Source organism: Salmo trutta, chromosome 3, assembly GCF_901001165.1.
Source record: "Salmo trutta chromosome 3, fSalTru1.1, whole genome shotgun sequence".
NCBI classification, from domain to species: Eukaryota; Metazoa; Chordata; class Actinopteri; order Salmoniformes; family Salmonidae; genus Salmo; species Salmo trutta.
Window position 1 is genome coordinate 60402850 of NC_042959.1, and position 27298 is coordinate 60430147.

Here is a 27298-nt window from a genome sequence, read left to right on the forward strand (position 1 = left end):
CAAGGTGTGGCCAACGTGTCATCTAACTAACATGCATACTGTCACTTTCCATTCAGCAGCACCAGGGAAAGGACCACATCAGGCCCACTGGCAGCATCAGTACAGTGATTTAACCTCACCAGGACCATGGACAGCATTTATACAGGTTACCACCAGTCAACCTATTGAGACATCAGGACCACAGACAGGGTCTGTACAGTCATTCTAACTACACCAGGACCACTGACAAAGTCTGCACAGTGACTCTACCCATGTCAACCATGGACAGCACCTTTCAAAGTTACCGCCAGTCAATCTAATTTAAACTCATCAAAACAAGAAACGTCCTCTCACTGTCAACTGCGTTTAATTTCAGCAAACTTAACATGTGTAAATATCTGTATGAACATAACAAGATGCATCAACTGAGACATAAACTGAACAAGTTCCACAGACATGTGACTAACAGAAATGGAATTATGTGTCCCTGAACAAAGGAGGGGTCAAAATCAAAAGTAACAGTCAGTATCTGGTGTGGCCACCAGCTGCATTAAGTACTGCAGTGCATCTCCTCCTCATGGACTGCACCAGATTTGACAGTTCTTGCTGTGAGATGTTAACCCACTCTTCCACCAAGGCACCTGCAAGTTCCCGGACATTTATGGGGGAATAGCCCTAGCCCTCACTCTCCGATCCAACAGGTCCCAGACGTGCTCAATGGGATTGAGATCCGGGCTCTTCGCTGGCCATGGCAGAACACTGACATTCCTGTCTTGCAGGAAATCACGCACAGAACAAGCAGTATGGCTGGTGGCATTTTCATGCTGGAGGGTCATGTCAGGATGAGTCTGCAGGAAGGGTGCAACATGAGGGAGGAAGATGTCTTCCCTGTAACGCACAGCATTGAGATTGCCTGCAATGACAACAAGCTCAGTCCGATGATGCTGTGACACACTGCCCCAGACCATGATGGACCCTCCAACTCCAAATTGATCCCACTCCAGAGTACAGGCCTCGGTGTAACTCTCATTCCTTCGACGATAAACGCGAATCCGACCATCACCCCTGGTGATACAAAACCGCGACTCGTCAGTGAGGAGCACTTTTTGCCAGTCTTTTCTGGTCCAGTGACGGTGGGTTTGTGCCCATAGGCGACGTTGTTTCCGGTAATGTGTGGTGAGGACCTGCCTTACAATAGGCCTACAAGCCCTCAGTCCAGCCTCTCTCAGCCTATTGCGGACAGTCTGAGCACTGATGGAGGGATTGTGCGTTCCTGGTGTAACACGGTCAGTTGTTGTTGCCATCCTGTACCTGTCCCGCAGGTGTGATCACATTCACGCAGATGAGTAGGGACCCTGGGCATCTTTCTTTTGTTGTTTTTCAGAGTCAGTAGAAAAGCCTCTTTAGTGTCCTAAGTTTTCACAACTGTGACCTTAATTACCTACCATCTGTAAGCTGTTCGTGTCTTAACGACCTTTCCACGGGTGCATGTTCATTAATTGTTTATGGTTCACTGAACAAGCACGGGAAACAGTGTTTAAACCCTTTACAATGAAGATCTGTGAAGTTATTTGGATTTTTACGAATTATCTTTGAAAGACAGGGGCCTGAAAAAAGGATGTTTCTTTTTTTGCTGAGCTTATAATCCCTATTGAGCACTCTGTAGTAATAGCTATTTACTTTTCTCAGAAATAAGCTAAAGTATTTCAGCACACCAGTGCATTTATCTCCATGTTATCTAAGTATATCTCTATGTGCTCTTTGTTTTCATGTGTTGTTATAAAGGGAAAGAAAAAGCCAGGTTTGACATCAAAGGTTGATGTCACCCATCATTATTGTGCAGACTGCAGGGTTGTAGTACAGCTGCAGAGGGTGTAGGTGCTGATATGGGCCTGATATGGGCCTGATATGGTTAATAATAGGCGTGCCGCTAGCACCCGGCCTCGACAACATCCGGTGAAATTGCAGAGCGTGAAATTCAAATGACAAAAATCGTAATATTAAACATTCATGAAAATACAAGTGTCATACATCATTTAAAAGCTTAACTTCTTGTTAATCCAGCCACTTTGTCAGATTTCAAAAAGGCTTTACGGTGAAAGCACACCATGAAATTATCGGAGGACAGAGCCCCGCACACAAAAGCATTACATACATTTTCCAACCAAGCAGAGGCGTCACAAAAGTCAGAAATAGCGATAAAATAAATCACTTACCTTTGAAGATCTTCATCTGGTTGCAATCACAAGGGTCCCAGCTACATAACAAATGGTCCTTTTTTTGATAAAGTCCTTCTTTATATCCCAAAAAAGGAAGTTTAGTTGGCGCGCTTGACTCAGTAATCCACCGGTTTCCCTCGTTCAAAATGCATACAAATGAATCCCGTAAGTTACCAATAAACTTCTTCCAAACAAGTCAAACAGCATTTCTAATCAATCCTCAGGTACCCTATTATGTGAATGAACGATACAATTTAAGACGGAGAATACCGGAGATCATTACCGGAGATAAATAACGAAACGCGCTACAAACACTACAGCCAAAATGGGAGCCACTTACAAAAACTACAAATTCTAGCTCATTTTTCAAAAACAAGCCTGAAACTCTTTCTAAAGACTGTTGACATCTAGTGGAAGCCCCGGGAACTGCAATCTGGGAGGTATTGCTTTTATATTCCCATTGCCAGCCATTGTAATCAGTGGTGAGCTGAAAAAAAAAGTTTTCTGGATAGATTGTCCTCGGGTTTTTGCCTGCCATATCACTTATGTTATACTCACAGACATTATTTTAACAGTTTTGGAAACTTTAGAGTGTTCTACTATCCAATACTACCAATTATATGCATATCCTAGCTTCTGGGCCTGAGTAACAGGCAGTTTACTTTGGGCACCTCATTCCCCCTATCCCGAAGAAGTTTTAACATGCCTGACAAAAGTGAGAAGATAAGGCTGCATTTCCAGTGGTAGTTTCATGAACAGTCCACAGTGAGTGCTGCACTACAGAGGTGGACTGAGACAGAGAGAGGTGGGGATGAGTAATCTATAGGATGCACCCACAGAGAGAGAGAGAGAGAGAGAGAGAGAGAGAGAGAGAGAGAGAGAGAGAGAGAGAGAGAAAGAGAGAAGATTCTCTGGTCTGATGAAACGAAGATTGAACTCTTTGGCCTGAATGCCAAGCGTCACGTCTGGAGGAAACCTGGCACCATCCCGACGGTGAAGCATGTTGGTGGCAGCATCATGCTGTAGGGATGTTTTCAGGGACTGGGAGACTAGTCAGGATCGAGGCAAAGATGAACGGAGCAAAGTACAGAGAGATCCTTGATGAAAACCTGCTCCAGAGCGCTCAGGACCTCAGACTGGGGTGAAGGTTCACCTTCCAACAGGACAATGACCCTAAGCACACAGCCAAGAGAACGCATGAGTGGCTTCGGGACAAGTCTCTGAATGTCCTTGAGTAGCCAAGCCAGAGCCCAGACTTGAACCCGTTTGAACATCCCTGGAGAGACCTGGAATTAAGTGTGCAGCAACATTCCCCATCCAACCTGACAGAGCTTGAGAGGATCTGCAGAGAAAAATGGGAGAAATTCCCCAAATACAAGTATGCTAAGCTTGTAGTGTCTTACCCAAGAAGACTCGAGGCTGTAATCGCTGCCAAATGTGCTTAAACAAAGTACTGAGTAAAGGGTCTGAATACTTATGCAAATGTAATATTTGTAATATGTTGTTTTTTTTATAAATTTGCAAAAATTTATAAAAACCTGTTTTTGCTTTATCATTATGAGGAATTGTGTGTAGATTAATGAGGGGGAAAAAAACATAATACATTTTTTAACATTTCGAATGCACCGTATAGAGTATTATTATGTGTAGTAATGTGTCAGAGCAAATATGGAGTATTATTATGTGTAGTAATGTGACAGAGTAAATATAAAGTATTATTATGTGTAGTGATGTGTAATAATTTGATAAAAACGTAACAAAACCTGTAAACCTCATCCACGTATGACTTGCCACATCTATGACAACCCAAAGCACATCAGTAGCAGGGGAAGGAGCTGATTGGGCAGTCGGAAACCATGTGCAAACTAATAGGCTGAGAGACGGATAAACAGAGAGCATCAAGCATTGCTGATTGAAGCCGGCAGCATGCAGGCTGAGTGTTCTCATTCAGAGAGCTGAGGGTGGTTTAACAACAGACAGAGATAGAGTGATAAACAACATATACTGTACATTCAACAATCTATTTATTTTTCTATTCCTATATGTATCACTCCATCTCCCGCCCTCCATCTATGCATCCAGCATCAGATGTTATATTGACTGACAGGCACACACACACACACACACACACACACACACACACACACACACACACACACACACACACACACACACACACACACACACACACACAGGCTAGACACATAGCATACTAACGAACTACAATAAATCTCAGTCCTTCCTGGTTCTGCTTCCTGGATGCAGCAACGGAAGAGCATCCTTAATGGCTTCCTCCCTTCCCCCTCATCCCTGCCTCCTCCTCATTCCCCCTTCTCTGTCTCTCCTTCCACTCCCTTTGTCTCTGACCGCAGCATTATTCAGATAACGAGAGAAAACAGCATGAAAAAGAGGGATGGATTTCCCACACATTACCTTCCTCTGGAAAGAGAGTGAGTGGTGTGCTCTGAGATTCAGCTCCAATTTAGCAGCAGCTTCCAGACAACTCCGGCTTAAACATCACATGACCTTCCGCCTGCTCCTGCAGCACGGTCATATGACAGCTTAGGCAGGAGAAATGCACTCTGGGATATGCAGTACAGAGTGGCAAATTGACTGCGGAAATCAAGGAACAATAGCAATTACAAAGATAGAAATGAAAACATTTAAAACGAATCAAAGTGGATTCATTGTTCTTAATGCTTCTTGATATGGGTAATCTATGTCTGTCATTTGTGTAATATACATTTCGCATGCGGAAATAGAAATGGACTACATTTTTTAAATCTAAAACTGGAAACACATGGTCATGTTGTGTTCTTCTATTCTTCCCAGTGAATTGTTTCATATCTGGGATATATCCTGTGAGTTCAATGGTGTTGTGTTCCACTTAATGCTGTTATGAACCTTAGAGCAAGGAGAGTCTGCAGAGAGAAAGAGAGAGCGATACAGAGATACAGAAAGAGAGAGATTCACAGAGAGAAAGTGCACGAGAGAGAGAGAGAGAGAGAGAGAGAGAGAGAGAGAGAGAGAGGAATCTGTAAACAGGAGCTGTATCTGACCTCAGTGAGGTGAGTGTATAGTTGGCCAGTCACAGCCAGTGAATGGCAGAGAGGTAAGGAAGTGTAAAGGAGAGATTAATATTACATTAACCTGGGTGAAACAGGGTAAACCAGGATCTTCTGGGACCAGAGGTGACAACAGTCCTCATGGAGAGGCCGCACAGTCTCCACCATAGAAATAGGATTACTTGCTGGACCCGAGTCCACCCATCATGGCACATTGACTTGAATGGGAATGCCCGTTCTAGTAATTTTGTTTCTATGATCTTCACATTGGACTAGTATAGTAGCTAGTAGATGAGCTCTGTGCAACAACTGCTATGGTGAGATGTTACTGTAAAAGCCTGGGTGACAAACTGGGCTCTCCAGGGAAGAATGCCCTAACTAACATTGGCAAAATATCACTCCTGCCTGCCTGCCTGCCTGCCTCTCTCTCTCTCTCTCTCTCTTTCTCTCTCTCTCTCTCTGTTGACCTTCACACCCTCACACTAGGTGATTATGGCAGCCACGGAGGGACGGAGGGATGGGACTACTGCCTAGTCTGTTCTCTTGGACGGTCAGTATTTCAGAAGCTTTTAGATTTGTTCTACATTCTCTGGTTCGTTTCTCTTTCAGTCATGCAAGTCATCTCTTTCAGTCATGCATGTCATCTCTTTCAGTCATGCATGTCAAGTGTACAATCTAATATTACGATAGTCTGCTAAACTGTTACTGTTTACCGAAATCCAGCACTATTATCTCTGTCATTGTGTATGATATTGTATCTTGAAGTACAGTCTTCTGTAAAGCCAAATCATCTTACTGCTGTCTGTGTTTTGTCTGATTGTTTGTACCACAGACTGAAGTAGAAATATAGGATCTCTATAACTGGTACACAGTACCATCTGTGGTTTCCATTTCAGACTGACATGTTTGGCCCATCGTCCACAGTTCTGTGGCAGGTTTTTGGGCCATGTGCGTCTCCTCTGAGTATAAGACTGCTGGCCAGAGAGGGGGAGGGAGGGAGGGAGGGAGGGAGGGAGGGAGAGTTGTAGTGAAACAAGAGAAATGCAGTAACAAGAACAGTTGCCTCCCTCAGTAACATTAGTTAGCTAGTTGTAACATTAGTGTCGTGTCTTTGGCATCATTAAACTGAAGACATGTTTATCAAATAACTCTCTGTAATTATTATTACGCGATTAAACTGATTAATTGTGTAACTGTAATTAACTAGAAGGTCGGGGCACCAAGGAAAATATTCAGATTACAAAGTTATAATTTTCCTAAAATAACTTTCAAATATTATAATAACTGATCGATTTGTCTCCTCATTAATGATGTGTTATTTACCTCACGTCAATCTCATTCCAAGCGTCGTAAATTGTTGGTTATCTGCACGAACCCAGTCTTCACTATGAGTCATCCATACATCAATTGTCTTAAAATCATTTATTTACTAAACTAAATAATTCACAGAAATGCATAATCAAACCGATATGGTTACAAGGAAATGATAGGAGAATGTGCCCTAGTGGGCTAAACCGGCATGGCGGCTTGTTAGACAAAAAGGGGGGTGGGGTCAGCTGAAAAGGCACTACAGAGTTGATAAATATTAACAATTGAAATACTAATCCTTTGCACATGAATGCTCACTCATTCGGGAACAATTGCAATCAATATATATATTTACACTCAGTGTGTCGTCGGGATCTTTGTTGAAAAGTTCTGTTCTGTTGGAGAGTTTTGTCCTTGTGTTCTCTCTCTCTCGGTTAGAATGGATATTTCAAAGTGACATTCATTAATGTCGTTATAGGACGGCTGTTTCGTTGGTCTTCGCATTCAATGATACCGAATTCCTAGTTGCAGACTAGTAATTAATATCAAAGACGTGTTATTATTCTGTCGGTTTCAATAGTCTAAGAGTTTAACCACGTGGTATGGTTAAAGTTCAGAACGAGGAATGCATGGTCAAACCTTGGCCCTCTCTTCTCGAGGTAAGCTGGTCTGGTGATAGAAAATCTGGGTGGTGTTTATATTCGGAACATAGACTCATAGTCTCATGACGCCAGGTCCTGTCTGTGTCCCTGGGGGCGTGCCAGTGACTTGGTAAAACTTTAAGTAGAAAATACAATTCTCTCACATTAACATCTTACAAGCATCCCAACATATTCCAAATAGCTTTATCCTTATTCATTAATTGTATACAACCATTAGATATAAGTCTCACAACTGAGGCTATTATATAAACAGAGCCATGGTAATGTGGCCGTATTGTCTCTCATGAGTTTCACAAAATTGTACCAAACGGACCAGTTCGTTGCTGGATTCTTCATCAATCTTTTATACCTTCTCCAGAACATAAATATCATTTGGTTCTCCAGTCCTGTGAGGTGGAAGAATTCCTTTGTCTCTCTATGAAAACACTCTGTCTCTTTATACTGTGGCCATGAGGCGGGACATTTTCTTAGGAATTAACGACCGCTCAAACAGGGCCTGAGTAGGGGTTGTAGGGGGATGGTACATAGAAAACCCACAGAGGGCAATGTCATGACATTAGTTAGTTGTTTTTTTGGAGAGGGGATGTACATTTTAGCAGCAGACTTTTTGTTCTATAGTACTTAGTTAGTTGATTGACTGCTCAGAAATTAGACTCTGTTACTATCTGTATGTAGTTCCAAATGCAACTGATTAAAACTGTTATAACTGCTGCGCAAAACTGTTATAACTGCTGCGCAGAACTGTTATAAATGCTACGCAAAACTTTTATAACTGCTGCTCAAAACTGTTAGTGGTATGTTCAATTTCAACTGTAAACATTATGGACGATGAATTCATCAAGAAGAATAAATGAAATGTAGATGTAGACAACAGAACAATGATACGTGGAAAGTTATACGGATAAAAGCAGATGAAGTTGTACTGATAAATACAGATATTTACTGCGACAACATTAGTTGATTTAGCTGTCTCCTGCATCTTAACTCCCAATCACTGTCTACCTCTCAGACAGGGCTTGATGGTTAGACTGAGCCAACCACATCCCCAGCTAGCCTGGCACCCAAGTTGGTTGAAATCAAACTGGGACCTTTCTTCACTCCTTCAATTTGGACCTCATCCACCCCACAACTCATAGCAATTCATTTTTGAAAGAATGTTTCTGTTAAATACAGGGAATGCTGTGAACTTTGAACAGCTCTGCCTCCATGACAACCTCCACAAGGGCTAGAACGTCCATGTTCTGGCGAGCAGTATGATTGATGCCACTTGACATTAATGTCTCTAACTCAGCATCTGTGGTGTCCATCAAGTCCTTGAGAACACAAATGGACTTGCTAATCGTGTTTGCTGCTTACTCAGTCATGTCAGGACCCAGGCCCTTCAGGAAATACTTCAAGAAGTTGTTGAGGTGTTCCAGGTGTAAGTCAAGGGGGTTATTCTTTCCCCTCCCTTTCCAAAACCTGTTCCAGGTAAGACTGTATGCCAGCCGAGGGAAAAGAGTGGCAATGATTGCATTTTTTATTTAGAGTAAATGGTTTCTGTTGCAACAGACTAAACATTTTGTAACAGAATTGGTGTAATGATTACACCCCTGGTTGCAATTGGCACTGAATCTATTATCAAGGCATAATTTTTTTCTTCTGGTTCTGCTTTGGTTTGATGTATGTGTCAACATTTCTGCAACCTGGCACACAGCATGGGAGATGCATCCTCTGTAGAGGTTGGCCCCTGGACGTATTTCTGACTCCGGTTGCAATGTCAGCGATATCATCAAACATGACGAATCTGTCCATCATTTGTGACCCAGAGACATGCAGCCAGCTCCTCTTCACTTCAGGTGAATCACTACTAATGTGGTCAGGAATGAAACAGTTTGAGACATCTGTTGAGACCAATTGAAAAAAAAGTGTAATAACAACAATGATATATATATATTTGTTCATGCAATAAACATTACAATAGAGCTATGATATTTCAACCACATAAAACAATTAGATAATTACATGGTTAACTATTTGTAATGGTGTCATCTCATTGTATTCTAGAATAAGAATAAGATCTCAGATATGTTGAACATCAAGCATTTCATATTTACTTATGCACTACTAGGTAGCTAGTTAGCTAGGAGTCCAATTAATGTTCAAGATAGCACAGACTCCTTTAATATCACATGATGTAGTTATACACTGAGTATACAAAACATAATTAAGGACACCTGCCATGTCAATCTCGAATAACAAAACAGACAAGTGTTCAGTAAAATGTACTTATTGATTATTGTAATTTTCCTTGTTTTGAGGGTCAAGCATGTGCCAGACCTGTAATTACTTTTCTGATGATGATGATGATTTGTGTGGAGTGAATATTGACCATGTTCACTGACTACACCATATCCTCAGTCTAGAGCTGTGTCCATCCTGACCTGAAACCATCCTCAGACCCAGAGACTCAGGCCAGGACCAGAGTCATTATGACACATTATGGAACTGGGCAACATTCCAAAATACATTTCTGGGTTAGAACATCTATCCAATTGTATCAGAATCATATTTCCGGACCCTTTATGACTTAATAAGCCTGAATCAGCGGAAGTAAAGTAGAAAAGACCCATCCATCACAATGTGAATCAGAATGTCTGAGATGACGTCACTAGTTAGCAGACCAGACATCTCTTTGTCCGAGCTGGCTGGGTCTTGGGCTGATGAAGGGCAGAATGGCCTGCTGGGACAAAGGCAGATAAATAGTAGTTAGTATAAAGACAGCTAATATTCAGTGACCAGAGTCATTGGGGACAGTGGACAGTCTACAGTGGTGATCTTATTATTTCAAGCTCAATGACAGATCATTGTTGAACTACTTCTCTTCTCTTCTTATTTGTCTCTTGTCGGTTTGACTGTGTGTGTGTGTGTGTGTGTGTGTGTGTGTGTGTGTGTGTGTGTGTGTGTGTGTGTGTGTGTGTGTGTGTGTGTGTGTGTGTGTGTGTGTGTGTGTGTGTGTGTGTGAAATATGGAGTCCTATTCTGTATATACACTGTGTATAGACTGACCAGGTGAATCCAGGTGAAAGATATGATCCCTTATTGAAGTAATTTGTTAAATTCACTTCAATCAGTGTAGATGAAGGGGAGGAGGCAGGTTAAAGAAGGATTTTTAAGCCTTGAGACAATTGGTACATGGATTGTTTTTGTGTGCCATTCAGAGGGTGAATGAGCAAGACACAATATTTAAGTGTCTTTGAACAGGTTATGGTAGTAGGTGCCAGGATATTGTATTAGGTGGGTTTTTTACGCTCAACAGTTTCCTGTGTTTATCAAGAATGGTCCACCACCGAAAGGACATCCAGCCATCTTGACACAACTGTGGGACGCATTGGAGTCAACATGGGCCAGGATCCCTGTGGAACGCCTTCGACGCCTTTTTAGAGTCCATACCCCAACGAATTGAGGCTGTTCTGAGGGCAAAAGTGTGTGTGTGTGGGGGGGGGGGGGGGGGCAACTCAATATTAGGAAGGTGTTCCTAGTGTTTGGTGTACTCAGTGTATTTATCATTTGTTTGTGACACAACAATCCCCATGAGGTTTTCTCAATACTGTTGATGCCAACATATTCCGCCACTTGTCGTTCAGCAACCAAGACTCTGGGCTACTGAAGAAAAAAAACATTCATGGGGAATGTTGGAATCATTATTTACACCGAGCTGCATAGCAGTGATCCACAGCTTTGCAGCCTCTCTGATCGGGTCTATGGAGGGTGACGAACGGTGACACATTAACAAGAATTTAGTTCTCGATCCGTCCCATTTTTGTGACTAGCAGCGAAACAAGCTGGTAAATCAAGTTCTTGGTGAACCCAGTTGGGAGAAGAGTCAAAAGATCTTCTCCCCCAACAAAAGTCTTCAATGCAGTTATTTGCTGTTCTTTAAATGAACTTCCAGTTCTCAAGAGCAGCCATTGTTGTTTTTCAACTTCTGCGCCCAGTATAGTTGCTTCTAGTTGTCGTAATCAACTAAACCACCCCCACAGATTATCAGAGGATGCTGATTGGTCCGGCCATACTGTGGATGGTAGGGAGGGGCTCAAACGGTTTGAATGTGGTCGTGGCCAGACTGTATCTATGTAGCAAAACTGAATGTAAGCTCGCAAGATCAAGATGATTCCTAAGAGGCCAGCTGGGGTCCAGTAACCGCTAGCCTAGTGGTTAAGAGTGTAAGGCCAGTAGCCGAAAGGTTCAAATCCTTGAGCAGACTAGGTGAAAAATCTGTCAACGTGCCCTTGAGCAAGGCACTTAATAAAGCTAGGCATGCATATATAATCACATGTGCGTAGTGGCATAAAGTTGAGCAGAAGTGTTTTTAGGATTTCCACACATGCGGCCATTTTTGTTAGCAGAGTCTGGATTGTTTTTTGCCTTTTATAAAGGCATTTCATGCAATTCTACACAATAAAATACATTAGTAGAATATTTTTTAATAACACACAAATGACTGAAATGAGTGCCTATTCTGAGAGTGGGAAACTGAGAGCAATAATAATGGCCTGGTCTTGAATGCCAACAATAGCCCAGGCCAATGAAGAGACATACAGTGTACATATAGTACAATGAATAGGCTACAGTAGGCTACTAAATAAACTTTCCAGTGGCACTGACTCCCCCAATGATGAAGATAAAGCCTAGGCTACTCATCGGTGATGGCCGATGTGCTCGTGCCAATAGCCTATCTCAAGACAAGCTACTTTGAAAAGCATTGCTATTCGATCAGAATACCTCAAAAGTTCTTTAAAAAATGATTAGCTTCTTCAGATAGATTAGTCTTTTCAACAGTACGCATTTGCTTTCCAAACTGTACACTTTTTTCTTTCTCGCAATTGCGTTTAAAAAAGTCCAAAAGTCAACTGACGGCCACAACCAACCATAGATGACAGTTCCCATTTAAGTCAGGACTGGCTGTCATTGCTAGTGTACCCATGAGTTTAATAGTCAAATTGCCAGGGTTAGAGGTTCCAAAACCCTTCTATGGATTATATGTCTACGGCCACAACGCATCAAGCTGTTCTACAGTACTTTTGTAAAGTATTCAGACTCCTTGAATTTTTGCACATTCTGTTACGTTACAGCCTTATTCTAAAATGGTTTAAATAGTTTTTTCCCTCATCAATCTACACACAATACCCCATAACAACAAAGCAAAAACAGGTTTCTAGAAATGTTTGCAAATGTAATAAAACTGAAAAATTACATTTACATAAGTAATCAGACCCTTTATCTGGGTAATTTGTTGAAGCACCTTTGGCCAACGATTACAGCCTTGAGTCTTCTTGGGGATGATGCTACAAGCTTGGCACACTTGTATTTGGGGAGTTTCTCCCATTCCTCTCTGCAGATCTGCACAGCTATTTTCAGGTCTCTCCAGAGATGTTCGATCGGGTTCAAGTTCGGGCCCTGGCTGGGCCACTCAAGGACATTCAGAGACTTGTCCCAAAGCCACTCCTGCATTGTTTTGGCTGTGTGCTTAGGGATATTGTCCTGTTGGAAGGTGAACCTTCGCCCCAGTCTGAGCGCTCCTAAGCGCTCTGGAGCAGGTTTTCATCAAGGATCTCTCTGTACTTTGCTCTGTTCATCTTTCCCTCAATCCTGACTAGTCTCCCAGTCTCTGAAAAACATCCCCACAGCATGATGCTGCCACCAACATGCTTCACCGTAGGGATGGTTCCAGGTTTCCTCCAGATGTGACACTTGGCATTCAGGCCAAAGAGTTCAATCTTGTTTTCATCAGACCAGAAAATCTTGTTTCTCATGGTCTGAGAGTCCTTTAGGTGTCTTTTGGCAAACTGCAAGTGGGCTGTCATGTGCCTTTTGCTGAGGAGTGGCTTCCGTCTGGCCATTCTACCATAAATGCCTGATTGGTAGAGTGCTGCAGAGATGGTTGTCCTTCTGGAAGGTTCTCCCATCTCCACAAAGGATGTCTGGAGGTCTATCAGAGTGACCATCGGGTTCTTGGTCACCTCCCTGACCTAAGGCCCTTCTCCCCCGATTGCTTGGTTTGACTGGACGGCCAGCTTTAGGTGGTTCCTAACTTCTTCCATTTAAGAATGATGGAGGCCACTGTGCTCTTGGGGACCTTCAATGCTGCAGAAAAGTTTTCGTACCCTTGCCCAGATCTGTGCCGCGACACAATCCTGTCTTGGAGCTTTACGGAGAATTCTTTCGACCTCATGGCCTGGTTTTTGCTCTGACATGCACTGTCAACTGTGGGACCTTATACAGTCAGGTGTGTGCCTTTCCAAATCATGTTCAATCAATTGAATTTACCACAGGTGGACTCCAATCAAGTTGTAGAAACATCTCAAGGATGATCAATGGAAACAGGATGCACCTCAGCTCAATTTCGAGTCTCATAGCAAAGGGTCTGGATACTTATGGAAATAAATATATTTTAAATTTGTTTTTTCATTTGCAAAAATGTTTAAAAAAATACTTTTTTCACTTTGTCATTATAGGGTATTGTATGTATTTAAATAATTTTAGAATAAGGCTGTAAGGTAACAAAATGTGGAAAAGTTCAAGGCGTATACTTTCCGAATACACTTTGTATTTGGTACACATGATGCCAAAATTGTGGCCTGTAAGTGCTTGTGATAAAACCTAATCCACAGCTATTTTTTAGAAGCTATTGATACTCTTTGGCTAAATGATGCTCTCTGGTGTAATCTTTCAAGTGTTTTATTTGTTCAGACAGGAGTAATTTAATTGTTGAAAAAAATGTGTTATATAATTTTGGCAAAATTAGAAACAAAATTCAGGGGGTGCTGCAGCACCTCTAGCACCCCTACTTCCCGCGGCTATGGGAAACAGTGATGAGATACGAAGAGAAACAGCATGAAACTGCCTCCAGACTGAATTATAGATGGACTCCATCTGCTGATGAGGACAAGTCTGTCAGGTCTCCTTAGTGTCTCTCCTCTCCGGGCTCTCCAGGCACGGTGATCACACTCACACATCTCTACACTGGGAGACCCAGGGAACCTCTGGGACATCCAGCTGTACACATCATCTTGGTCAACTGTGAATGGCCACACCATACAGATGCCTGAAAGATCAGTGTCACCATCACTGTCACTTCTACTGATCTAGGCTAGAACACTTTACAATGCAAGAAGATATCGGTAGCTTCCAGCTTTGTAGGCTAACTTACCTTACTAGCTGACACCTAAAGCTAACATCAATTCACTACCTTTAGTACTTTGTTTGTGATAATAGTCAAACCATAATGCAAAATATGCTGATTTCAAAGCTGATTCCCACCAAAAACGTTATTAATTCCCTTATTCAGTCTCTCTCTCAAATCTCTCCCAAAGATGATCTATTGCCTCAGCGAACTGACTCTGCTCCAATGGGCCGGCCCCATAGAAATAGAATGAATAGAAAGGTCATCTCAACTCGAGTCAATGATGGCATAATGGGTGGACTGGCCGCCATTTTGAGTGTACCCATACAGTGCCTTGCAAAAGTATTCACCCCCCTTGGCTTTTTTCCTATTTTGTTGCATTACAACCTGTAATTTCAATATATTTGGATTTGGATTTCATGCAATGGACTTACACAAAATGGTCCAAATTGGTGAAGTGAAATGAAAAAATTGCTTGTTTAAAAAATAAAAATAAACTGAAAAGTGGTGCGAGCATATGTATTGACACCCTTTGCTATGAAGCCCCTAAATAAGATCCAATTACCTTCAGAAGTCACATAATTAGTTAAATAAAGTATACCTGTGTGCAATCTAAGTGTCACATGATCTGCCACATGATCTCAGTATATATACACCTGTTCTGAAAGGCCCCAGAGTCTGCAACACCACTAAGCAAGGGACACAACCAAACAAGCGGCACTATGAAGACCAAGGAGCTCTCCAAACAGGTCAGGGACAAAGTTGTGGAGAAGTACAGATCAGGCTTGGGTTATAAAAAAATATCTGAAACTTTGAGCATCCCACGGAGCACCATTAAATTCATTAACATTTGTTTTGAAAGAATATGGCATCACAACAAACCTGCCAAGAGAGGGCCGCCCACCAAAACTCACGGACCAGGCAAGGAGGGCATTATTTAGAGAGCCAACAAAGAGACCAAAGATAACCCTGAAGGAGGTGCCAAGCTCCACAGCGGAGATTGGAGTATCTGTCCATAGGACCACTTTAAGCCATACACTCCACAGAGCTGGGTGTTACAGAGTCTAGTTGATAGGTAATCGACTAGCCGGACTGTTCCCCGGGACTCCGCGTGTAGGGATTTGTACAATGCATGAACAAGGCTATTGAACTAGACATTGGTGTCTGTCTTTATTACTTTATCCAATATATCATACTGAAACTTGGTATCAGAAGTGGCTCGAAAACCACACGTTTGTTATTTTTGTAGCTAAGTATAGTATAGGCGCGGTTACGTTCCATATGTGAACACACGCCGATTCCTACTCCTAATCACAACACTGATCAACTAGTTGTTAGCTGGTTAGCTAGCATCACTACCTACCTCTGACTGAAGGCAAAGAAATCTCCTATTCCATCGCTATGGCAGCGAACATTCCGCCACCAAATCCCATGGTTCTCACAGGGGACTGGAATACTAATTGGGACAATTTCAGGGATGAATTCGAGGACTATGCGCTGGCGACCGGTCTACATGAGAAACCCAACGAGGTACAAGCGGCAACTCTGAGGAGTTTAATGGGCAGCGAATGCAGGCATATCTACCGGCACAATCTCACCCTCACAGCGCGACAACAGTGTGATGCAAAGGCTATATTGGATGCATTGGAGAATTACTTCAAACCGCCAGAAACGTAATTTACGAGCGGTTCGTTTTCGGAAGCTGCAAACAGGAAGAGGGTGAGTCAGTACACAACTTTGTAACCCGTTTGAGAGAAAAATACGCCACTTGTGAATACGGGGGATTGAAAGATGAATTGATTCGTGACAAAATAGTACTGGGAATTGCAAATGAGGACATGCGCCAGCATCTACTGAGAGAGAGAGGCTTAACATTAGTAACTGCCATCGAAATGTGCCGCACTGCCGAAGTCACTGACATGAGAATTAGAGCAATGGAAATCGAAACCCCACTCACCGAAGTTGATACTGTTCACGCTGTTGCTAGGCAGACATTCAGGCAAAACCAATCGAGGCAGAGTAATTCACCACGAACGGTGAACACAGAGAGCCCAGTAGCATGTAAATACTGTGGGAATACGCACACACGTGGCAAAGAGCACTGCCCTGCCTATGGAAAACCATGCAGAGCTTGTGGAACTAATAATCACTTTGCAAAAGTGTGTCTCAAAAGCAAAAGAAGGGTGAGTGAGGGCAAGATTCACTGTGTTGATGATGTCACTTAATGTTCAGAGCTGAACAGTGAAAGTGACATTTACATGTATGAATCCATTGGGGCTGTACACTCAAGAGGGAAGAAATGGTTTTTGACACTACGATTACACAACAAGCAACAACAATGTCAACTGGATTCCGGTGCTACATGCAATGTAATGAGCTACAAAGACAAAATCAATCTGGCACCTGACACACATCTATTGCCCAGCGACACTAGACTAAAGCTGTACTCAGGAGAGCTAATGAGCTCTATGGGCACCTTTGAGACCGAATGTGTTATTCGGGGATGCAAACACAAGCTGGAGTTTGAGATTGTGAAAACCAGTCAACATCCTCTCCTCTCAGGCTCTACATGCGAACGCCTGGGACTGATGCAGTTCACTGTACCAAATGACCTGCACGTTGTGGATCATGTCCAGCATGGACCCCTGTCCAAAGAACAACTACTCAGCAGATATGACGATGTATTCAACATGCCCGTTGAATCAGTGCCTGGGGAGGTACACTTTGAAGTGGATGAGAGCATCACTCCAGTCCAGTGTGCTCCTCGCAATGTGCCCATTGCAATGAAAGTGGCTGTGAAGGCCCAGCTGGACAAGAATGAGGCCGATGGCCACATGACATCTGTGACTGAACCAACTGACTGGATCAGCAATATGGTCATAGTGAAAAAACCAGAGAAGCTGAGGGTCTGCATCGACCCAAAGCATCTGAACCAAGCACTGAAACGATCCCACTACATCATGCCGACATTAGAGGATGTCCTCTACAAGCTTCCCAAGGCCAGGATTTTCACCTTGGTGGATGCCCGAGATGCATTCCTTCAATGCAAGCTGGACGAAGAAAGCAGCTTCATGACTACCTTCTGGACCCCCTGGGGTCGGAAACGCTGGCTCAAGCTCCCGTTTGGTGTCTCAGTGGCACCTGAGGTATACCAACGCAAGCAGCATGAGTTACTGGCTGGGCTCAAGGGCATTGAACCCATCGCCGATGATGTCCTGATCGTAGGCTGTGGTGACACAGACGAAGAAGCAGAACGCGACCACGATGTGAAGCTCCTGGCACTGAAGGAGCACTGTCGATCAGTTAAGCTTCGTCTTGGCCTGAAGAACCTACAGTTCAAGGTGAAAGACGTCCACTTCCATGGCCACATTCTCTCGGCAAAAGGCCTGAAGCCGGACCCAGACAAGGTCCGAGCGATCGTCGACATGCCAAACCCATCTGATGCAAAAGGAGTACAGCGTCTCATCGGTTTTGCAAAAGTTCATGCAACACCTATCAGCAGTCTGTGAGCCTCTGCGCCGGTTGCTGGACAAAGACACACCATGGCACTGGCTACCCAAGCACGAGGCCGCGGTGCAGGAGATGAAATCTCTGGCTTCATCCATGCCAGTGTTGCGCTACTACGATGTCACGAAGCCTGTCACAATCCAGAGTGACTCCAGCCAAAGGGGACTTGGATGCTGCCTTATGCAGGAAGGCCAACCCGTTGTGTTTGCCTCGAGAGCGCTCACCCCCACCGAACAGAACTATGCACAAATTGAGAAAGAGTGCCTCAGCATCTTCTTCTCCTGCCAGCGATTCCATCACTACTTATATGGTCGAGAGCTGGTCACCACTGAAACTGACCACAAACCACTCATTGCCATATTCAGTAAACCTCTCCTCAACGCGCCCAAGAGGCTTCAAAGCATGCTCCTGACTCTGCAAAACTACAGCCTGAAGGTCATTTACAAGCCAGGACCAGAGATTTACATCAGCGACACACTGAGCAGGGCAACGGCACAATGTACAGGCAGAGGCACTGCCTATCAGCGGCAGGCCATCTGTTCGTTACAGCAGGAACAAGAAGACGTTCAACAGATCAATCAGGCAGACTACTTAAACGTCACAGATCACCGCCTAGCCCAGATCAGGCAACACACTGACAAGGACGAACACCTACAATCACTGAAGTCCATGGCTCTCGCAGGTTGGCCATACCTGAAAGAGGAGACACCTTTCACAGTGAGAGAATACTGGACCTTTCGAGATGAGATCAGCGTGCAAAATGGCGTCTTGTTCAGAGGTCAGAAGGTCATTATTCCCAAATCACTACGTCCAGAGATGCTTACCCGCATACACTCCAGTCACGTTGGAGGTGACGCATGCTACCGCCAGGCTCGTGAAACATTATACTGGCCAAACATGCAAGCAGAAATGAAAGACTTTGTCAGCAACTGTACCACGTGCAACGAGTACGCTCATGAACAGCAAAAGGAAACCATGATGTCACACGAACTGCCCACAAGGGCCTGGCAAATCGACAGCATGGACTTATTTAGCCACAGACAAAAGGACTATCTTCTCATTGTTGATCACTACTCTGACTTTTGGGAAATTGAACTGCTCCCTGACTTGTCTGCAGAGACGGTCATAAAGCGCTGCAAGGCGCAGTTTGCCAGGCAAGGTCAGCCTGACAAGGTAATCACGGACAATGGCCCACAATTCACTGCACAGTTCAAGCGTTTCGCCTCAGAATGGGAGTTTAACCACGTGATCTCCTCTCCAAGACACCCAAAAGTAAATGGCAAGGCAGAGTCAGCTGTCAAGATTGCAAAAAACCTGTTAAGCAGGGCCGCTCGCGACAGCAACGACCCATGGAAAGCGATCTTACAGTGGAGCAACACACCCATCGAAAACATGGACAGCAGCCCAGCACAACGCCTTCTGTCCAGACGTCTGAAGACTACCATCCCCGTAGCTAACAAGCTACTTGAGCCCTGCGTCATGGTTGGCGTCACGGACAAACTGCGTCGCAGAAAGCAGCTCGCTAAGTGCTTCTACGACCGGACTGCTCGAGACCTACCAGAGCTGGAGGTGGGTGAAACGATAAGGATGAAACCGCTGCCGGGAGACCACACAGGACTTTGGAGGCTGGGCACGTGCCTACAGAGAGTTGCACCACGCTCTTACCTGGTGGATGTTGGTGGCTCCCTCTATCGTCGCAATCGGGTGGATCTGCGCGTAGCAGAGCAGACAAACCAGAACACGCCATACACTCACCTAGATGAGCTGGATCATAGTCCAGGCCTAAGGGTAAGAGGCGCAGAATTGAGACATGAGCTTCTACCCCACCAAGCTCTCCAGCTCGTGGCCCTAATCCTACCCCTGTCAGAGCCCATACTTACTCACAGGTGGGTCGGCTGTGCAAGCCACCGGACAGGCTTACTCTGTAAGCAAGAGACTGTGTTAACTTGTCCTCCTGTTTATAAAAATTAAAAATTTTAAAAATAATTTAAAAAAGAAAGGAAGATGACAACTGAAGTAAAAAGAAAATGTCATGCTTTTTTAATTGTTATGACTTGATTGTTAAGAATTTAATGTTATGCTGTTATGTTTGCACTTTCTATTGAAAAGGATGATGTTACGGAGTCTAGTTGATAGGTAATCGACTAGCCGGACTGTTCCCCGGGACTCCGCGTGTAGGGATTTGTACAATGCATGAACAAGGCTATTGAACTAGACATTGGTGTCTGTCTTTATTACTTTATCCAATATATCATACTGAAACACTGGGCTTTACGGAAGAGTGGCCAGAAAAAAAGCCATTGCTTCAATAAAAAAATAAGCAAACATGTTTGGTGTATGCCAATAGGCATGTGGGAGACTCCCCAAACATATGAAAGAAGGTACTCTGGTCAGATGAGACTAAAATTGAGCTTTTTGGCCATCAAGGAAAACGCCATGTCTGGCGCAAACCCAACACCTCTAATCCCCCCGAGAACAACCTCCCCACAGTGAAGCATTGTGGTGGCAGCATCATGCTGTGGGGATGTTTTTCATCGGCAGGGACTGGGAAACTGGTCAGAATCGAAGGAATGATGGATGGTGCTAAATACAGGGAAATTCTTGAGGGAAACCTGTTTCCGTCTTACAGAGATTTGAGACTGGGACGTAGGTTCACCTTCCAGCAGGACAATGACCCTAAGCATACTGCTAAACAACACTCAGGGAAACATTTAAATGTCTTGGAATGGCCTAGTCAAAGCCCAGACCTCAATCCAATTGAGAATCTGTGGTATGACTTAAAGATTGCTGTACACCAGCGGAACCCATCCAACTTGAAGGAGCTGGAGTACTTTTGCCTTGAAGTATGGGCAAAAATCCCAGTGGCTAGATGTGCCAAGCTTATAGAGACATACCCAAAGAGACGTTGCAGCTGTAATTGCTACAAAAGGTAATCTACGAAGTATTGACTTTGGGGGGTGAATAGTTATGCACGCTCAAGTTTTCATATTTTTTTTGTCTTATTTCTTGTTTGTTTCACATTTTTATTTTATTTTGCATCTTCAAAGTGGTAGGCATGTTGTGTAAATCAAATGATAAACCCCCCCAAAATCCATTTTAATTCTAGGTTGTAAGGCAACAAAATAAGAAAAATGCCAAGAGAGGTGAATACTTTCGCAAGCCACTGTAGTTAGGTTTAAAATATATAGGTTAAGACAAGAGGATTCTAATATCCCATATTTCTTTGTGCCACTATTACAAGGGACCAGCTTCAGCATTCAGAATAACTGCGAGTGAATGGTAGCAGCACAGAAAGTTTGCCATCAAAGTGAAAATAAACACAATCAAGTGAATTTCAGCCAACAACTCAGCAAACATATAGCATAAGTGCTTTACTGCCATTCTATTCATTTAAACATTTAAAAATAATATACAGCCACATTACTGGATTTCCCGACCACTGGTCACGTTTTCAATGCTAATCCTGCAGAATCCAGCAACGGCTTCTGGTCTCATGAATTTCTTAATTTTCAATAGCTTCCACATGGAATTATTACTGTATCTTCAACCTAGTTAAACAGTTAGACATTGGATGTGTCAGGGCTTGCAAACCTATAAAGATTACAAAGGGAAACCCAGCCGCGAGCTGGCCAGTGACGCGAGCCTACCAGACGAGCTAAATACCCTCTGAGCTCGCTTCGAGGCAAGCAACACTGAACCATGCATGAGAGCACTAGCTGTTCTGGATGGCTGTGTGATCACGCTCTTCATAGCCAACGTGAGTAAAACCTTCAAACAGGTTAACATTCATAAGGCCTCAGGGCCAGACAGATTACCAGGATGCTTACTCAAAGCATGCACTGACCAGCTGGCAAGTGTCTTTACTGAAATGTTCAACCTCTCCCTGACCGAGTCTGTAATACATACATGTTTCAAGCAGACCACCATAGTCCCTTGCCCAAGAACACCAAAGTAACCTTTCTAAATGACTATCGCCCCACAGCACTCACATCTGTAGCCAAGAAATGATTTGAAAGGCTGGTCATGGCTCACATCAACATCATCATCCCAGACACCCTGGATCCACTTCAATTTGCATACTGCCACAACAGATCCACAGATGACGCAAACTCCACACTGCCCTCTCCCACCTGGGCACCTATGTGAGAATGCAGTTCATTGACTACAGCTCAGTATTCAACACCATAGTGCCCTCCAAGCTCATCACTTATCTAAGGACCCTGGGACTGAACACCTCCCTCTGCAACTGGATCCTGGACTTCCTGATGGGCCACCCACAGGTGGTGAGGATAGACAACAACACATCCGCCATGCTGATCCTCAACACGGGGGCCCCTCAGGGGTGTATGCTTAGTCCCCTCCTGTACTCCCTGTTCACCCACGACTGCGTGGCCGCACATAACTCCAACACCATCATTAACTTTTCTGACAACACCATGGTGGTAGGCCTGATCACCAACAACGATGAGACTGCCTATAATTGAAGGTCAGAGACCTGGCAGTGTGGTGCCAGGATAACAATTTCTCCCCTAACGTCAGCAAGACAAAGGAGCTGATCATGGACTACAAGAGACGGAAGGTCGAGCACGCCCCCATTCACATCGACGGGCTGTATTGGAACGGTCGAGAGCTTCAAGTTCAGAGGTGTCCACATCACTAAGGATCTATCATGTGTCACACACCAACACAGTTATGAAGATGGTTTTGCAATGCCTCTTCCCCATCAGAAGGCTTACAAGATTTGGCATGGGCTCTCAGATCCTCAAAAAGTTCTACAGCTGCACAATTGAGAGCATCTTGACTGGAAGCATCACTGCTTGGTATGGCAACTGTTTGGCATCTGACCAAGCAGTTGCCATACCCCCCAGCCTTGTGAATTATGTCATTACTGGTTAAAAAGACAGCTCACAATTTTATAAAAGAAGCTTCTTCTATGCAAATGTTGTTGATCAGTACAATAAAATGAGCCCCATTCACCTGCATTGTGGGTAGGCCTATACTACACATTCTTGATTTACCCAGTTAATCAACGGAGATTTACCTTTTAAATAAATTATTAACATTATGTTGTTATGTAACTAGATTGGTAAAAACAAAGTCAAATTGATTGTATGATTGAACAATTTATTCATTTATGCATAACGTTACATGGCTGTCTCTGAAAAATGTTGATGTACAGTGAGGGAAAAAAGTATTTGATCTCCTGCTGATTTTGTACTTTTTGCCGCTGACAAAGAAATTATCAGTCTATAATTTTAATGGAAGGTTTATTTGAACAGTGAGAGACAGAATAACAGCAAAAAATCCAGAAAAACACGTCAAAAATGTTATAACATGATTTGCATTTTAATGAGGGAAATAAGTATTTGACCCCTCTGCAAAACATGACTTAGTACTTGGTGGCAAAACCCTTGTTGGCAATCACAGAGGTCAAACGTTTGTTGTAGTTGGCCACCAGGTTTGCACACATCTCAGGAGGGATTTTGTCCCACCCTCTTTGAAGATCTTCTCCAAGTCATTAAGGTTTCGAGGCTGACATTTGGCAACTCGAACCTTCAGCTCCCTCCACAGAATTTCTATGGGATTAAGGTCTGGAGACTGGCTAGGCCACTCCAGGACCTTAATGTGCTTCTTTTTGAGCCACTCCTTTGTTGCCTTGGCCATGTGTTTTGGGTCATTGTCATGCTGGAATACCCATCCATGACCCATTTTCAATGCCCTGGCTGAGGGAAAGAGGTTCTCACCCAAGATTTGACGGTACATGGCCCCGTCCATCGTCCCTTTGATGAGGTGAAGTTGTCCTGTCCCCTTAGCAGAAAAATACCCCCAAAGCATAATGTTTCCACCTCCATGTTTGACGGTGGGGATGGTGTTCTTGGGGTCATAGGCAGCATTCCTCCTCCTCCAAACACGGCGAGTTGAGTTGATGCCAAAGAGCTCCATTTTGGTCTCATCTGACCACAACACTTTCACCCAGTTGTCCTCTGAATCGTTCAGATGTTCATTGGCAAACTTCAGACGGGCATGTATATGTGCTTTCTTGAGCAGGGGGACCTTGCGTGTAGGTCTACAATCTTGTTCCTGACATCCTTGGAGAGCTCTTTGGTCTTGGCCAGGGTGGAGAGTTTGGAATCTGATTGATTGATTGCTTCTGTGGACAGGTGTCTTTTATACAGGTAACAAACTGAGATTAGGAGCACTCCCTTTAAGAGTGTGCTCCTAATCTCAGCTCGTTACCTGTATAAAAGACACCTGGGAGCCAGAAATCTTTCTGATTGAGAGGGGTCAAATACTTATTTCCCTCATTAAAATGCAAATCAATTTATAACATTTTTGACATGCGTTTTTCTGGATTTTTTTGTTGTTATTCTGTCTCTCACTGTTCAAATAAACCTACCATTAAAATTATAGACTGATCATTTCTTTGTCAGTGGGCAAACTTACAAAATCAGCAGGGGATCAAATACTTTTTTCCCTCACTGTAAAAAACATGAAAATGTAATGCTATTGAACTCAAAAGAAGCCCAAGGATTGACTAGAGCAGTAGCTGAGTTTCTGACTGGATCAAGTCTTGTGACTTGGCTAATATTCCTTCCTTTCTTGTGTTATGATATTGTTTTGGTATTGAGTATCGTGATGGTATCGAGTATTGTGATACTAAACCTGGTATCGGTGTCAAAGTCAAAATTCTGGTATCGTGATAACACTACACCAGACTACACAAAGAACCTAATGACCTTCAAGCACACTTTTAATTGCAAGCACAATCTGAAGTGTTGTCCACATCTCAAGTACACTACATTACCAAAAATACGTGGACACCTGCTCGTCGAACATCTCATTCCAAAATCATGGGCATTAATATGGAGTTGGTCCCCTCCTTTGCTGATATAACAGCCCCCACTCTTCTGGGAAGGCTTTCCATTGCTGCGGTGGTTTCCATTCAGCCATAAGAAAATTTGGGCAATTGTTGGGCAATTAGGCCTGGCTCGCAGTCGGCGTTCCAATTAATCCCAAAGGTGTTTGATGGAGTTGAGGTCAGGGCTCTGTGCAGGCCAGTCAAGTTCTTCCACACCGATCTCAACAAACCATTTTGTATGAACCTCGCTTTGTGCACGGGGGCATTGTCATGTTGAAACAGGGAAGGGCCTTCCCCAAATTATTGCCACAAAGTTGGAAGCACAGAATCGTCTAGAATGTCATTGTATGCTGTAGCATTAAGATTTCCCTTCATTGGAACAAATGGGCCTAGCCCAAACCATGAAAAACAGCCCCAGACCAATATTCCTCCTCCAACAAACCTTACAGTTGGCACTATGCATTTGGGCAGGTAGCGTTTTCCTGGCATCCGCCAAACCTAGATTAATCTGTCGGACTGCCAGATGGTGAAGAGTGATTCATCACTCCAGAGAACGTGTTTCCACTTCACCAGAGTCCAATGGTGGCGAGCTTTACATCACTCCAGCCAACACTTGGCATTGCGCATGGTGATTTTAGGCTTATGTGTGGCTGCTCGGCCATGGAAATCCATTTCATGAAGCTCCCGACGAACAATTATTGTGCTGATGTTGCTTCCAGAGGGAATTTGGAACTCGGTTGTGACTGTTGCAATCGGGGAGAGACAATTTTTACGTGTTACGTGCTTCAGCACTCGGCGGTCCCTTTTCTGTGAGCTTGTGTGGCCTACCACTTCACAGCTGAGCTGTTGTTGCTCCTAGATGGGCTTGTGGTAATGGCTGAAACGGAATTGGTGGAATGGCATCAAATACATCAAACACATTATTATGAGCCGTCCTCCCTTCAGCAGATTCCACTGGTTTCCACTTAACAATAACAGCACTTATAGTTGACCAGGGCAGCTCTAGCAGGGAAAAAATTGACGAAATGACTTGTTGGAAAGGTGGCATTCTATGACAGTGACACGTTGAAAGTCAGTGAGCTCTTCAGTAGGAGCCATTCTAGTGCCAATGTTTGTCTATAGAGATTGCATGGCTGTGTACTTAATTTTATACACCTGTCAGCAACGGTGTGGCTAAAATAGTCTAATCCACTCATTTGAAGGGGTGTCCACATACTTTTGTATATATAGTGTATCTTATCACTTTGAATTTACATGTGTTTTGTGTTCTCTAACAGTAAAGAACCTGTGACCAGGTTTTGTAGCAGATATTACATGTTGCAGATTTAACACTGTTGGAGAGGCTGTAGTGATGTACCTCAGTGCTATTAAGCTACTCATACAAACAGGACCTTAAGTAATCACTCACACACACACACACACACACACACACACACACACACACACACACACACACACACACACACACACACACACACACACACACACACACACACACACACACTCTCACACATATATAGTACCGAGCTACATTGAAAACTGCAGTTCCTGAGGCGCGCCGGACCAAAAGAAAAATAAATGACAACGCATAACAGCGATTAGGAGTACCAATCAGCCGACTCAGAAAGAGCTTGCATTACAGTGTGAATCAGAGTAAGTGCTGGTGAATCTGTGTGGCTCCTCCCACTCCATTACCTACAAAACATCAGCAGTGTCACCAGACTGATTGTACTGTAGTGCAGCATGGAACAAAGGTAATACAATTCAATGGACCTGCTGCAACATTATCTCCTTCATATAATAATAACCATGGGGAGTAGAAAGTGGCTGTGGTGCAGTTGAACACAGACACACACAGGTATCATTAAGTCATATATTGTAGTAAGAGATATACTCATTCAACCATCAAAATGGCGCAAGTCTATTTGGCTGAAATAATTAAAACCTATAGAGACCAATGGAGACTGCGTATGGCTTACTTCAATTGCCAGTTGCATGTTCTGTAGGTGTCACACCCTGATCTGTTTCACCTGTCTTTGTGATTGTCTCCACCCCCTCCAGCTGTCCCCATCTTCCCCATTATTCCCTGTGTGTTTATACCTGTGTTCTCTGTTTGTCTGTTGCCAGTTCGTCTTGTTTATCAAGTCAACCAGCGTTTTTGTGTCTCAGCTCCTGCTTTTCCCAGTCTCTCTTTTTCTCGCCCTCCTGGTTTTGACCCTTGCCTGTCCTTACTCTGAGCACACCTGCCTGACCACTCTGCCTGCCCCTGAGCCTGCCTGCTGACCTGTACCTTTGCCCCACCTCTGGATTATTGACCTCTGCCTATCCTGACCCTGAGCCTGCCTGCCGTCCGGTACCGTTGCCCCACCTCTGGATTATTGACCTCTGCCTATCCTGACCCTGAGCCTGCCTGCCGTCCGGTACCGTTGCCCCACCTCTGGATTATTGACCTCTGCCTATCCTGACCCTGAGCCTGCCTGCCGTCCGGTACCGTTGCCCCACCTCTGGTTTATTGACCTCTGCCTATCCTGACCC

General features: G+C 43.9%; 1 protein-coding gene across 5 annotated transcripts in view; it reads right to left on the reverse strand.

The window, feature by feature from the left end:
* Positions 1–27298, reverse strand: part of LOC115181910 (t-SNARE domain-containing protein 1) — a 167445-nt gene that overhangs the window by 120981 nt on the left and 19166 nt on the right. The window contains exon 1 of one of the 5 annotated variants that reach the window (XM_029743617.1): positions 4632–4728. The exons of 3 other annotated variants lie outside the window; for them this stretch is intronic. The gene's annotated coding sequence lies outside the window, so the exon portion shown is untranslated. Of the gene's footprint in view, positions 1–4631; positions 4729–27298 lie in introns of those variants that run through there. One more of the 5 variants, XM_029743624.1, reaches the window with a different exon arrangement.